A 15,778-nucleotide genomic window follows, 5' to 3' on the forward strand; every position below is an offset into this window, starting at 1 on the left:
TCAATGTGCTTAGCAATAGCCTTCATTCTATGTATATGCCTGCTTATTAGGGCTTTTGCCCCCCCCCCCAAGTGGCATTTTTACAAAGTCAGCTTATTGCCCCCAATGATCTGGGTCCTCATTTTACCTACCTCGGAAGGATGGAAGGCTGAGTCAACCTTGAGCCTGGTGGGATGCGAACCTGCACTAATTACAGGCAGCTGGTGTTACTTAAGGAGGCATTAACCCACTGTTCCACCAAGGCTTAAAGAGACTGAGGGCAAGCTGGGTAAAAAAACAGGAGTTGCTAATCTGCTTTCCAGCTGAATGCTATCCAGAGTAGTGTTGTTAGGATATGCTTTTGTTTGAGTTGATTATCTCTTAATAGGAAAAATGATTGCATAGTGAAAGATGGAATAAAATGACGCTGCACTTGTTCCTTTGAAAATTTCATTGAATTTTCTGCTCTGGTGAGGGGGTGGGGGTGGAGATTGAAAGCAATTGTTTTCCTTTTAAATGGAACATCGATATCATTAATCGGTGGAGACATTTGGATATCGCCCTTTAGCAAACCTCTCACTCTTCAGGGGTGAGGGTGAGCCAATTAGCTTTTATCTCTCTCTAAGAAAAGCGCCTTCTACCCAAGTTAGTGACAGTAGCTAGCAAAGGCTACATGTGGCTGGTAACCACAAGATGTAGCATTTCCCAAAGCACATCCCTCTTCCAAATCATTACTAGGGCTGCACATGCTTCAAAAACGATTCTGAAGAAATGCTCTCCTGTATTCAGGGAAGCAGCCCAACTTGTGAACCAGAAGGAAAGAAGCTGCTCCTCTGAGGAAACAACTTGTTAAAATTAATGCAACTCTTAAAACAATGGCATCTTTTTTTTCTCCCAGGGTTGGTGTGAAAACCTGAAAAAAGCTGAGCTGTTTTAATGAATAAGATAAGTACCGTGTTTGTGATCATGTACGCACTTCTTCCAAAACATTCAAGAAGTGTTCACAGTGCTAATCATTACCAAGTCCCCAGAAGAGGGACTCTGCAGACATTCTATTTCTTTTGGGTTTACAGGCACAGTCCATCATGCTTTCGGATAAAATGAGCAAACAGCTCAAAGAAGGAGTAAAATGAGTTCTACACTCATGCCTTGTTTTGGTTTTCCCATGGTGAAACAGATGCTTCCTTAATTAATCTAAATAGATAAGTGATATAGATAAGTGAAATAGATAAGTGAAATAGATAAGACAAACTACAATGCAATGATTAATGGGCTGCAATGATTAATGGGAAAAGTAATATGTAATCATAATCATAGTCATAATAGTAAAGTTGGAAGGGACCTTGGAGGTTATCTAGTCCAACCCCCTGCTCAAGCAGGAAACCCTATACCATTTCAGACAAATGGCTGTCCAGTCTCTTCTTAAAAACTTCCAGTGTTGGAGCATTCACAGCTTCTGGAGGCAGGTTGTTCCACTGGTTAATTGTTCTAACTGTCAGGAAGTTTCTCCTTAGTTCTAGGTTGCTTCTCATCCCAATTAACAAAGATGTATTTATCTAGAAAACAAACATCACTAATTTGAAAGGCATATAGATCCTTTGCAGACCTACTTTTGACTCTAACTCTGTTTGGACTCTGGTTAAAATTTGTCAGAATGACAAATCTCCTTAAGTAATTTTTTTAGAGGCAATTACTTTGAATGTGAACACTGCATATAAGCAATGAATTGTTCATATTGAGTTTTATTTATCCTGCACCCCAGTATTAATGTGTCTTGTCCCTTCTCCATCCACTATATTTTGCTGACTTTTAAAAAAATTCTTTCCTTATTTCAGAGTGCCTAAATTTTATGTTGTTTACTAGTGCATAATCACTGGAAGCATAATATGTGTGTGAGCATTGTTTATTTACATACCTGTATGCATTATGTATATGTGTTCTTCTGAAACAAAAATGATGACAATTCAGCTAACAAGGGGCCAGCCAGCAAAACTCACTGAAATGGGATTTAAAACAGACAAAAGGAAGCATTTGTTCACACAGGACGAAGTTAACTTAAAGAATCTATTCTTTCAAGATGTCCTGTTGGCCAGAGTCTTCTGGGAGAGATATGTGTGGTGGCATTGCAGAAGATCATTATATTTTGGGGAAATAGCTTTGATTTCCCTTTCATATTATGGAACATCTAGAAGCTTATAATTCATTTGGAATTTGCTGCTTTCTTTCAATCTTGCTTTAAAAAAAACAAGGGATCATCACATAGCTGAGGCAAACACTGCTTGTCCCACTTTCAGTCCCTTTCTAAAGTTACGTAACTAAGGTCAGGTATGGAAATCTTGTAACCAGGGAAGCAAGGCATTGAAATTTATGGCCACATTTCAATAAAAGCCCTGAAAATTACTCATTGAGATGGATCTTCTTCTGCACAGACTTGAGAATTTAGTGATATGCACAAGGGCCTTGGAGTATTTCTGTGGCATGGAATGCTGCTCCCAGCAGCTGATGGGAGAACATCTTGCATGTTACATTGTGCTTTCTTGTGTTTCTGTTTAATTTCTGTTTTAGATTGTTGAAAGAAAAATCTTCATCAGGGTCCAGTCCTAGCTGGGAATAAACAAAATGGAGACTGCTTTAGAAAGAAGGTTGTAATTTATTGATGAGCAGAACCACAAGACATGTGGCTCTGGGAAAGCTGACCACAAGTAGTGGTGGGTTTTTTGTACTTTCTTGGGCTTTTGTGTTTGTAGTTGTTCCTCTGGAATGAACTTTGAGCTGAGGTTCAGTGTGCCCTTCTGGTATTCTAATGGTGGTGGGTTAATCCTATTATGTCCTAAAGATCATGTCCTGCTTCCCTAGGGCTGTGGCTGATGGCTATGTCCTGTGTTGGATTTTTTGGATGACGGGTTGTTGGTTCTAGGAATCTTTATCTTTCTAATCCCATCAGCTCTAAGCTTCCTGGCTCCAGTCTTTCTGAAAGGATTATTAGATCTTCATTTTTACAGACCTAGTTTCTGCTTGGGGCAGAGAGACTTCTCCATTATTCCTTTGGGGAAATATAATATTCTGCATTTTTAATATTCCCCAAAATATTTCTTTCTGTGGGGGCGCTGACTTCCCACAAGATCAATAGTCACTTCTTTATTAAAAGTCACTTCTGTGTTATCATTATCCTTCTCACCTTTCCTATTACCTACTCCTATTGGTAACTTATGACTATCACTTTGTTGGTTGTATTTTATGATTTATGATTGTACTTTATGATTTATGATTTATCACTTTGTTGCTTGTATGTATCCTGAGAACTTATGCACTGGAGACAAATTCTTTGTGTGTCCAATCACACTTGGCCAATAAAGAATATTATTCTTTGCAAAACATTAAATTAAGATGATTCTCATTATTTTAATTAACAACAGTTAAGTATATAGTTTCAATAATCCTATTTGTCATTTTAGTTGCCTTATCATAAATCCTATTACCGTGTTTATTTCAGTTTATTTCTCCCCCAAATTCTAAATATTCTTACAAGTGGCAATCTTTTCAACATTTAACTATATTTACATTGGTGGATTTAATTCTATTTTTTCCATATAAACCCTCTCATGCTTTTATATTTCTTAATCGATAAGTGAAAAAGTAGAAAGAGAAAAGAAAAGAGAGAGACAAAAAAGAAGAAAAAAAGAAAAAGAAAAAAAGAAAAAGAAAAAGAAGAAAGAAAAGGGAAACAGAAAAAAAGAGACCATAGCACTGAGGTACAAAAAATAACATATAACTTAAAATATGTATCCCTTCTAACTTAATATATATTTATTCCCTCAATTTCTTATTCTTTTTGACCATAGCTAAGAATGTATTTAATCTATTTAAACTTTAAGCATTCCATTCAGTAGTTCTAATCATCTAATCCTTTAACTCTCATTCAAAGCACATTTTTTATGCTTTTCTTATCATCACATTTAAATAACTAAAAACATTTGCTTTTGTTTAAATCATTTTAACTTTTTTCAGAAGGAAAAAAAACATATTATATTAAAGGGAAAAAAAAGAATTCATCCCTCTAAGAGTAGTATATTTCAAAGTTTTTTCCATTTCTTTAGCCATATTCAAACAAATGTTTCTTTTTTAAGTATTCTTTCTGATAAGCTCCATCTTTTTTTCCCTGAATTTCCTTTTTAGTCTTTTTTTCTTTGGCTGTTGCCTTTCTTAATCAATATGTTTTGCTGCATCATTAGTTTTCCTGTAAGGAATTTTTTCTCATTCTTTTCCTTATCTTCAAAGTTGCTTAGATGTGTTAAAATATTTCCCATTTGGATTAAATCATATTTTTATTTTATATGGTTCCATCTTCAAGTCTCTATTCTCAGAATTTTGTTTAGTCATCTCTACTGTATTTTCCTGAAAAAATTCTTGGAGTGAAATTATGTTGAAAATAAGTTGATTCATGCTCTCAAGGTTGTTCTGCATTTCCTTGTAGTTTAAAGTCATTGTCCTTTGAAATTTTTGCCACTTATCATATGTTTCCTTTTGTGAAGTGATCATTTTATATGGTTCCATCTTCAAGTCTCTATCCTCAGAATTTTGTTCAGTCATCTCTACTGTATTTTCCTGGGAAATTTCTTGGAGTGAAATTAAATTGGAAATAAGTTGATTCATGCTCTCAAAGTTATTCTGGATTTCTATGTAATTTAAGATCATTGTCCTTTGAAATTGTTGTCACTTATCATATGTTTCCTTTTGTGAAGTATTCATTGCTTCAGCTTTGTTATTCTCACTTTGTTTACACAGATGCATTTTCTAAAAACTTTGAGGGTTAAAAAAATCCTCATCCGCCAGCAGGTGTCAGCATTTGCTCATTTTTCAGGTCTTTCTAGTCTTTTTTCTTTCTCTAAAGGGTAAGTTTTGCTGCTAACCAAAAGGGAGGGAGCAGAGTCCCCCTCCCCCTTTCCTTCTTTGGAGATCTCTTATTTTGGGGACTTTCTTCTTCAGGAAAATAGGTAGGATAGAGAAAATCAATATTATTGCCCAGATTCAAGCATGCTGTCTAAGATCCGCTTAGTTTAAAAGCTTATGACTTCCATTTATTTTCAGCTATGGCTGGACATGAAGTTAGCCAGCCTTTTCTTCTGTTGGTTTCTGGGAGGCTTCTCCTGGACTGTTCGGAGAGACCGCCGTCTCTCCTAAGTCTCTGGGATTTCCTTCCTTCATTCCACCCCTTAAGGGTCCCCAACAAAAAGAAATTTCAGCCGAAGGATTTGGCATTCTGAATCTTCCAACTGCTCCGCTGAAAAACAGGATGTTTTGCAAAGAAAGATACTTTGGGGAATGGGGAAATCAAATGAAATTAACATATGGAATATAGATTATAGAAACTAATTGTTAAAGACTGTTTTATAAATGTTACCCAGACAACATACTGTTTACAAATTACTGAATGACTTATGTTATGTTAAAAATTTCTAATAAAATATTGATTATAAAAAAGAATATTATTCTATTCTATTCTATTCTATTCTATTCTATTCTATTCTATTCTATTCTATTCTATTCTATTCTATTCTATTCCTTTGCTTTTGCTTTTGCTTTACCTTGCTTTTTTCTTTTCTTTTCTTTTTTCTTTCCTTGCACTTTCTCTACTGCAATTAAAATACTAAAACATTTTAAAACAAAACATTAAATGAATATTGAGACCTAAAATATACTAGATAGGATGCATGTTTTTTTCTCAAACAAAAATGATGACAACTGAAATAACAAGGGATTGTTGTTGTTGTTGTTGTTGTCTATTAATGTAGATTACTTTTAAAAGAGATTGGAAAAAATTGTTAAGGATAGGTCTATCAAAGATTAGTGATCTTAAAAACACAATATTAATACCATTTTTAAGCAGAAAATGTCCAGATTCCAGTTGACTACTATCGGGGAAAATGCTTAACTGTTGGCTAAAAGACTCTTTAGGGTGAAACAGTGATGACTAGAACTGGTGTATGATCTATTCACTGAAATAATCCCCACTGAACCACATGTATTGCATTCATTGCATTCCTCTGTTCTATGCATGTAGTTCAACGGAACATCCTCATCTACTGCAAAGTCACAATAATTTCCATGACTAAAAGGACCTTTTGAACACTTTCTTCACTGTGCCATTTTTCATTTACTATTTTATAAGTTAGAGACTCCTACTGCTGGAACTTCTCTTCTTCCCACTGTGCACTGAATGAAATTGAATTGGGATCTTAAAATTTAATAAGAAATTTCTCCAGTGCTTCACATGATTTCACTAGTTGTATCAACCTTTACAACAGCTGTTATTATCCCCCACACTACAGATATAATGGAGAAAACTGTCAGTGAGCTACAACTGCTAACAGCTTTGCCCATGGGTAATTAGTGAAGCAGCAGTTTGCTTAAGACTAACCAGGACAGTTCACCACAGAGGCATAGTTTCAACTGGAGCTTCCATGATTTATCCATGTTCACCTGTCCAAATATATATACATTCCCTTTTGAGGTAGGTCATGTGATGGCAAACATAGAAAAAGCACCAGAAATAGTAAGCAAAGAAAATTATAGTGTCATTAGCATAGTGCATATTAGTCTCAGTCATCAGACACCAAAAACGACATGAAGAGTTGCTCAGAGTAGTTTCTTTATTGTTACTTGCCCATAGACTCTTCCAGACTAAAGTACAAATCTGCATAATTAGATATACCATGTGAAATGTTAGGAAGGACCTGTCCTGACCTCTCTTTTTGCATATCAAGGATTCTAGGCTGATCTGCCTCTTTGCTTTTTGGGAAACACTTCTTGCTTTCCACAATCTGTACTACATTCCACCAGAGTTACTGATGTTTCTTTGTTCAAGTTAAAAAATATGATTTTATTCTTTCATTATATATGCCTACACAGTCTTGTCTCGCAGTCTTGTTTGCTGATCAGGAGCCATTCTCTTTTGCCATATTCTGTCCATTCAGTGGCTTTCTGGTCTATATAAGTTTCACATGAGAACAACTCAGGGCAGCTAACAACAATAACATACAATAAATACAGAAGTTAAAATAAAAAATAAAATTAAAGGCCCCTGTACAATAAATTAAAATTAAAATTAAAATAAATTAAAAATTAGAGTTAAAAATTAAAAAAACATAATTAAAATCCCTGTCAGTCCAGGTCAGCCAGGTGGAAAAGGAGTGTTTTGAGGCTGCGACAAAAGGACAGGAGATCTGGGGCCATCCGAAGCTCAGGGGGGAGTTGGTTCCATAGGGCTGGCACTCCCACAGAGAACGCTCTCCCTCTGGGGGTCACCAGCCGACATTGTCTAGCCGACAGTACCCTGAGGAGGCCTTCTCTGTGTGAGCATACTGGGCGATGGAAAATCGTTCCCGGCAGCAGATGGTCCTGCAAGTATCCCGGGCCTAAGCCACGTAGGGCTTTAAAGGTAAGTACCAGCACCTTAAATCTCACCCAGAGGACAACCGGTAACCAATGCAGCTCACGCAGGAGGGGTGTAATATGGGAGTATCGGGGTGCTCCCATCACTACCCGTGCAGCCGCACTCTGCTCCAGCTGAAGCCTCCGTGTGGTCTTCAAGGGCAGCCTCATGTAGAGAGCATTGCAGTAATCTATACGGGAGGTAATGAGTGCGTGGGTGACTGTACGTAGGGCATCTCGGTCCAGAAAAGGGCGCAACTGGCGTAGCAGGAGAACCTTGGCAAATGGCCCCCTAGCCACAACTCCAATATGATCTTCAAAACTGAGTCGTGAATCCAGGAGGACACCTAGATTGTGTGCTCTATCAATGGGAGGTAACATCTCTCCTCCTATAACCAAAGATGGAACCTCTTGGACTAAACGAGATGACGGTACATAAAGCCACTCAGTCTTGGCTGGGTTGAGCCGGAGCCTGTTCTTTCCCATCCAAATCTGTACCGCTTCCAGGCAATGGGACATCACATCGAGGGCATCACTGGGTTGGTTTGGGGTGGAGATAAAGAGCTGGGTATCATCAGCATATTGATGATACCTCACCCCGAAGCCACGGATGATCTCTCCCAGCGGCTTCATATAGATGTTGAACAGGAGAGGCGAGAGTACCGACCCCTGAGGCACCCCACAACTAAGGGGCCTAGGGGTTGACCTCTGCCCCCCTGCCAACACCGTCTGCGAACGGCCCGAGAGGTAGGAGGAGAACCACCGCAAAACGGTGACTCCCACTCCCAACCCCTCAAGATGACACAGTAAGATACCGTGGTCGATGGTATCAAAAGCTGCGGAGAGATCTAATAGGACCAGGACAGAGGAATAACCCCTATCTTGGGCCCGCCAGAGGTCATTCAACAGCGCGACCAATACCGTCTCCATGCTATACCCGGGCCTGAAACCCAATTGGTATGGATCCAGATATTCAGTTTCCTCCAGGACCAAAGGGAGCTGCCGTGCCACCATGCTCTCAACAACCTTCACAAGAAAGCGAAGGTTGGAGACAGGACGAAAGTTATTTAAAATAGCTGGATCCAATGCAGGTTTCTTAAGGAGGGGCCTTACCACTGCCTCTTTCAAGGCGGCAGAGAAGTACCCTTCACTCAGTGAGGCATTGATAACTGCTAGGAGCCAGCCTCGTGTAACCTCCCGAGACGCATAGACCAGCCAGGAGGGACACGGGTCCAACAAACACGTGGCGGCACTTAATTTCCCCATGATCCTGTCCACTTCATCCGGAGTCACAGGATCAAACTCTTCCCAAATGTTCTCAGCCAAACCCATCATTTTCCTCTCGTCAGATACTGCCCAGTCAGAGTCCAGACCAGCCCGAATCTGAGCAATTTTGTCCACCAGATATTTACTAAATTCCTCGGCCCGTCCTCGTAAGGGGTCCTCTCCCGTCCCTTGATTTAAAAGGGAGCGGGCCACCCTAAACAGGGCGGCCGGGCGGTTATCTGCGGATGCAATGAGGGTGGTGAAGTAAGCAAATTGGACATAATGTTAAACAAAACTCCAAAAATGGGCCGGACAAAATTATTGGCACCCTTAACTTAATATTTGGTTGCACACCCTTTGGAAAAAATAACTGAAATCAGTCGCTTCCTATAACCATCAATAAGCTTCTTACACCTCTCACCTGGAATTTTGAACCACTCTTCCTTTGCAAACTGCTCCAGGTCTCTCTTATTGGAAGGGCGCCTTTTCCCAACAGCAATTTTAAGATCTCTCCACAGGTGTTCAATGGGATTCAGATCTGGACTCATTGCTGGCCACTTCAGAACTCTCTAGCGCTTTCTTTCCATCCATTTCTGGGTGCTTTTTGACGTATGTTTGGGGTCATTGTCCTGCTGGAAGACCCAAGATCTCGGATGCAAACCCAGCTTTCTGACACTGGGCTCTACAGTGCGACCCAAAATCCTTTGGTAATCCTCAGATTTCATGATGCCTTGCACACATTCAAGGCACCCAGTGCCAGAGGCAGCAAAACAACCCCAAAACATCATTGAACCTCCACCACATTTCACTGTAGGTACTGTGTTCTTTTCTTTGTAGGCCTCATTTCATTTTCGGTAAACAGTAGAATGATGTGCTTTACCAAAAAGCTCTATCTTGGTCTCATCTGTCCACAAGACATTTTCCCAGAAGGATTTTGGCTTACTCAAGTACATTTTAGCAAACTGTAATCTTGCTTTTTTATGTCTCTGTGTCAGCAGTGGGGTCCTCCTGGGTCTCCTGCCATAGCGTTTCATTTTATTTAAATGTCGACGGATAGTTCGCGCTGACACTGATGCTCCCTGAGCCTGCAGGACAGCTTGCATTGCTTTGGAACTTGTTTGGGGCTGCTTATCCTTCATCCGGACTATCCTGCGTTGCAACCTTTCATCAATTTTTCTCTTCCGTCCACGACCAGGGAGATTAGCTACAGTGCCATGGGTTGCAAACTTCTTGAAAATGTTGCGCACTGTGGACAAAGGCAAATCTAGATCTCTGGAGATGGACTTGTAACCTTGAGATTGTAGATATTTGTCAACAATTTTGGTTCTCAAGTCCTCAGACAGTTCTCTTCTCCTCTTTCTGTTGTCCATGCTTAGTGTGGCACACAGAGACACACAATGCAAAGACTAAGTGAACTTCTCTCCTTTTTATCTGCTTTCAGGTGTGATTTTTATATTGCCCACACCTGTTACTTTCTCAAGGTGAGTTTAAAGGAGCATCACATGCTTGAAACAATTTTATTTACCCACAATTTTGAAAGGGTGCCAATAATTTTGTCTGGCCCATTTTTGGAGTTTTGTTTGACATTATGTCCAATTTGCTTTTTTTCCTCCCTTTTTTTATTGTGTTCCAATACACACAAAGGGAATAAACCTGTGTATAGCAAAATATGTGTTCCTGCAATACTTTTCTGTGAGAAATACTTGATTTTCTGGAAAAATTTCTGGGGTGCCAACAATTTTGAGCATGACTGTACATATACATATACATATACATATACATATACATATACATATACATATATACATATATACATATACACATACACATACACATACACATACACATACACATACACATACACATTTGTTGTTGTTGTTAGTTGCGAAGTCATGTCCGACCCATCGCGACCCTATGGACAATGTTCCTCCAGGCCTTCCTGTCCTCTACCATCTTCTGGAGTCCATCTAAGCTCACGCCTACTGCTTCAATGACTCCATCCAGCCACCTCATTCTCTGTCGTCCCCTTCTTCTATTGCCCTCAATCTTTCCCAGCATTAGGCTCTTCTCAAATGAGTCCTTCCTTCTCATTAGGTGGCCAAAGTATTTGAGTTTTAGCTTCAAGATCTGGCTTTCTAAAGAGCAGTCAGGGTTGATCTCCTCTAGGACTGACCGGTTTGATCGCCTTGCGGTCCAAGGGACTCGCAGGAGTCTTCTCCAGCACCACAGTTCAAAGGCCTCAATTCTTTGGCGTTCAGCCTTTCTTATGGTCCAACTTTCACTGCCATACATTGCAACTGGGAAGACCATAGCCTTGACTATACGCACTTTTGTTGACAGGGTGATGTCTCTGCTTTTTAGTGTGCTGTCTAGATTTGCCATGGCTTTCCTCCCCAGGAGCAAGCGTCTTTTAATTTCTTGGCTACAGTCCCCATCTGCAGTGATCTTGGAGCCCAGGAAAATAAAATCTGTCACTACCTCCATTTCTTCCCCATCTATTTGCCAGGAATTGAGAGGGCCAGATGCCATGATCTTGGTTTTCTTAATGTTTAGTTTCAACCCAAGTTTTGCACTCTCCTTCTTCACCCACAACAAGAGGCTCTTTAGTTCTTCTTTACTTTCTGCCATTAGAGTGGTATCATCTGCATATCTTAGGTTGTTGATGTTTCTTCCGGCAATCTTAATTCCAACTTTTGATTCATCTAGCCCTGCCTTTCTCATGATGTGCTCTGCATATAAGTTAAATAGGCAAGGCGACAGTATACAGCCTTGCCGGACTCCTTTCCCAATTTTGAACCAATCAGTGGTTCCGTGTCCAGTTCTCACTGTTGCTTCTTGGCCCGCATATAGATTTCTCAAGAGACAAATAAGATGGTCTGGTATGCCCATCTCTTTAAGGACTTGCCAGAGTTTGTTATGATCCACACAATCAAAGGCTTTAGCATAGTCAATAAAGCAGAAGTAGATGTTTTTCTGGAACTCTCTAGCTTTCTCCATGATCCAGCGTATGTTGGCAATTTGATCTCTAGTTCCTCTGCCTCTTCGAAATCCTGCCTGCACTTCTGGTAGTTCTCGATCCACATACTGCTGAAGTCTAGCTTGTAGAATTTTAAGCATAACTTCACTAGCATGAGAAATGAGAGCAATGGTGTGATAGTTTGAACATTCTTTAGCACTGCCTTTCTTTGGAATTGGAATGTAAACTGATCTTTTCCAATCCTGTGGCCACTGTTGAGTTTTCCAAATTTGCTGGCAAATTGAGTGTAGCACTTTTACTGCATCGTCTTTTAAGATTTTGAATAGCTCAGCTGGAATACTGTCACCTCCACTAGCTTTGTTGTTGCTCAGCTTTTCTAAGGCCCACTTCACTTCACATTCTAGGATGTCTGGCTCGAGGTCAGTGACCACCTCATTGTGATTATCAGGGACGTTAAGCTCATTCTTGTATAGTTCTTCTGTGTAATTTTGCCACCTCTTCTTAATCTCTTCTGCCTCTGTTAGGTCCCTGCCATTTTGGTCCTTTATCATGCCCATTTTTGCATGAAACGTTCCTTTCATCTCTCCAATTTTCTTGAAAAGATCTCTGGTCCTCCCTATTCTATTGTTTTCTTCTATTTCTTTGCATTGTTCATTTAAGAAGGCATTCTTATTTCTTCTAGCTATTCTCTGGAATTCTGCATTTAATTGGGCATATCTTTCTTTTTCTCCCTTGCCTTTCGCTTCCCTCCTTTCCTCAGCTATTTGCAAAGCTTCCTCAGACAGCCATTTTGCTTTCTTGCATTTCTTTTTCTTTGGGATGGTTTTGGTTGCTACCTGTTTTACAATGTTGCGAACCTCTGTCCATAGTTCTTCAGGCACTCTGTCTATCAGATCTAATTCCTTAAATCTATTTGTCACCTCTACTGTATATTCAACAGGGATATGATTTAATTCATACCTGACTGGCCTAGCGCTTTTCCCTACTTTCTTTAATTTAAGCCTAAACTTTGCAAGGAGAAGCTCATGGTCTGAGCCACAGTCAGCTCCTGGTCTTGTTTTTACTGACTGTATAGAGCTTCTCCATCTTTGGCTGCAGAGCATATAGTCAATCTGATTTCTGTGTTGACCGTCTGGTGATGTCCATGTGTAAAGCCGTCTCTTGGGTTGTTGGAAAAGAGTGTTTGCTATGACCATCGTATTCTCTTGACAAAATTCTATCAGCCTGTGCCCTGCTTCATTTTGTACTCCAAGGCCAAACTTGCCTGTTATTCCAGTTATCTTTTGGCTTCCTACTTTAGCATTCCAATCCCCCATGATGATAAGGACATCATTTCTGGGTGTTAGTTCTATAAGGTGCTGTAGGGCTTCATAGAACCGGTCAATTTCATCCTCTTCAGCACCGGTGGTTGGGGCATAGACTTGGACTACTGTGATATTGAATGGTTTGCCTTGGATTTGAACTGAGATCATTCTGTCATTTTGAGGATTGTATCCCAGTATTGCTTTTCCTATTTTTTTATTGACTATGAAGGCTACTCCATTTCTTCTGAGGGATTCTTGCCCGCAGTAGTATACCTGATGGTCATCTGAATTAAATTCACTCATTCCTGTCCATTTTAGTTCGCTGATACCTAAGATGTCAATGTTTAGTCTTGTCATCTCTTGTTTGACCACGTCCAGCTTTCCTTGATTCATGGATCTTACATTCCAGGTTCCTATGGAGAAAAAAATCTTTACAGCATCGGACTTTCCTTTCACCACCAGACATATCCACAGCTGAGCGTCCTTTCGGCTTTGGCCCAGTCGCTTCATTCTTTCTGGCACTACTAGTACTAGCCCTCTGCTCTTCCCCAGTAGCATATTGGACGCCTTCCGACCTGAGGGGCTCATCTTCCAGCGTCATATTGTTTTGCCTTTTGGTACTGTCCATAGGGTTTTCATGGCAAAGATACTGGAGTGGGTTGCCATTTCCTTCTCCAGTGGATCACGTTTTGTCAGAACTCTCTGCTATGACCTGTCCGTCTTGGGTGGCTACGCACGGCATAGCTCATAGCTTCATTGAATTACGCAAGCCCCTTCGCCACGACAAGGCAGTAATCCATGAAGGGGACACATACACATACACATACACGTATACGTATACGTATACGTATACGTATACGTATACATATACATATACATATACATATACATATACATGATCTTTGGTCATTCGGGTTTTTCCCCATGTAGAATTGGAGGTATCAGGGCAACCACACAGCAGAGGGAGGGAATAAAAACCAAACATCTCCCCCCACCCCCACTGCCAATCCTCAACAGAAATGCTCACAACAATGAAAACCTCTGACAGGAGGAAGAACACCGCCGGATGGGCAGGCAGGTGTCTTGCTCGGCTGTAGCTTGGGGGCCACTTTTTTCAATGTCATTGTAACTTCAAACAGTCACTAAGCAAACTGTTGTAAGTCAAGGACTACATGTACTTCATCACTTTTTTTCTTTCTTTTTTTTTTGGTCATCAAGTTTTGGACACCTTGCTAGGCGACTGGTGCTACTCGAATGTTGCCATATCCTAAAAGTCGTACAATGGATGAAAAGGTTGAAAAGCCCTGAATTAGACTTATAAGTAAACTCCCCACCCCCTAATACTTACTCTGATGATGCTGGCAGTGGACCAGAGAAAGCTAAGACAGTCGATGTTTAGGTTTTATAAATGGTTACTTTTATTGTTTTTACTGTTTTTTAACAATAAACAGCTGTTTTCTATTTATCCCAGAGTTCGAGGATTTTATACTATTATACAAGTATGCCTGTGATTCGCATTTTTAAAGGGGTATATATGCCAACCTAGCAGTTCGAAAGAATGTAAAAATGCAAGTAGAAAAATAGGGACCACTACGGTGGGAAGGTAACAGCGTTCCGTGCGCCTTTGGCGTCTAGTCATGCCGGCCACATGACCACGGAGACGTCCTCAGACAAGCGCTGGCTAGAGTTGGAAACGACTAGCATGCATGTGCGGGGGAACCTTTACCTTTACCTTATATATATATATATATATATATATATATATATATATATATATATATATATATATATATATATATATATATATATATATATATATATATATATATATATATATATATATATATATATATATATATATATATATATATATATATATATATATATATATATATATACATACATACATACATATATATACATACATACATACATACATATATATATATATATATATATATATATATATATATATATTTGTATTCTGAGGTTTTCGCGGGTGTTTATATGTGGATCTTCGGTCATTCGGGTTTCCTCCCGCGTAGAACTAAAGGTGTAGGTGCAACGTTTCGACGGAATCCCATCCGTCATCATCAGGCTGGTGGCTTTAGCTTCCTTCTTCTGGGAGAAGCATGTGGCTGTTTGTTCCTCTTTTTTAAACTGCCAGAGGGGGTGTGTTCTGTGGGTGGAGGTGTGCCCTGATAACGAGGCACAACCACAAAACAAAAACCTAACTACAGCTGCAACATCAGCCACTTTAAACCCCTCCAAACCACACAATAAGCAAACTGACACCCACTATAAAAACATGGCACCACCACAAACACGAAGCCGAACAAAAGCAGCCCATCCACTCAGAACACACCCCCACCCAATCAGAACACACCCACCATTCAAAACACACTCCCACCCAATCAGAACACACTTGGTCCCCTACCCAATCAGAGCACACCTCCACCCACAGAACACACCCCCTCTGGGGGTGTGTATGTGTGTGTGTCTGTGTGTCTGTGTGTTGTTACATTAACAGATGTGGTTCTGCCAGCAGACCTGGAGCAGGAGGGAGCCATTAAATAGCTGATGTGACTGTGTGTTGTCACTGGGGGTGGGTGGGGGATTATTATTTTATTATTTTTATTTTTTATTATTTTTATTTCTTTCATATATATTTTTTCCCTGTAAGCTGCTTTCAGTCACCGTGAGCGAGTAGGCAGCAATATAAATTTTCCAAATAAATAAATAAAAATGTTTTCTATAGTTACTGCAAGTTGCTTATCAGAACAATTCTTGTTTCCTAGGAATCAAGTACAAGACTTTTTAG

The sequence above is a fragment of the Vipera berus genome (assembly GCF_964194415.1).
Source record: "Vipera berus genome assembly, chromosome: 2".
Taxonomy (NCBI): Eukaryota; Metazoa; Chordata; class Lepidosauria; order Squamata; family Viperidae; genus Vipera; species Vipera berus.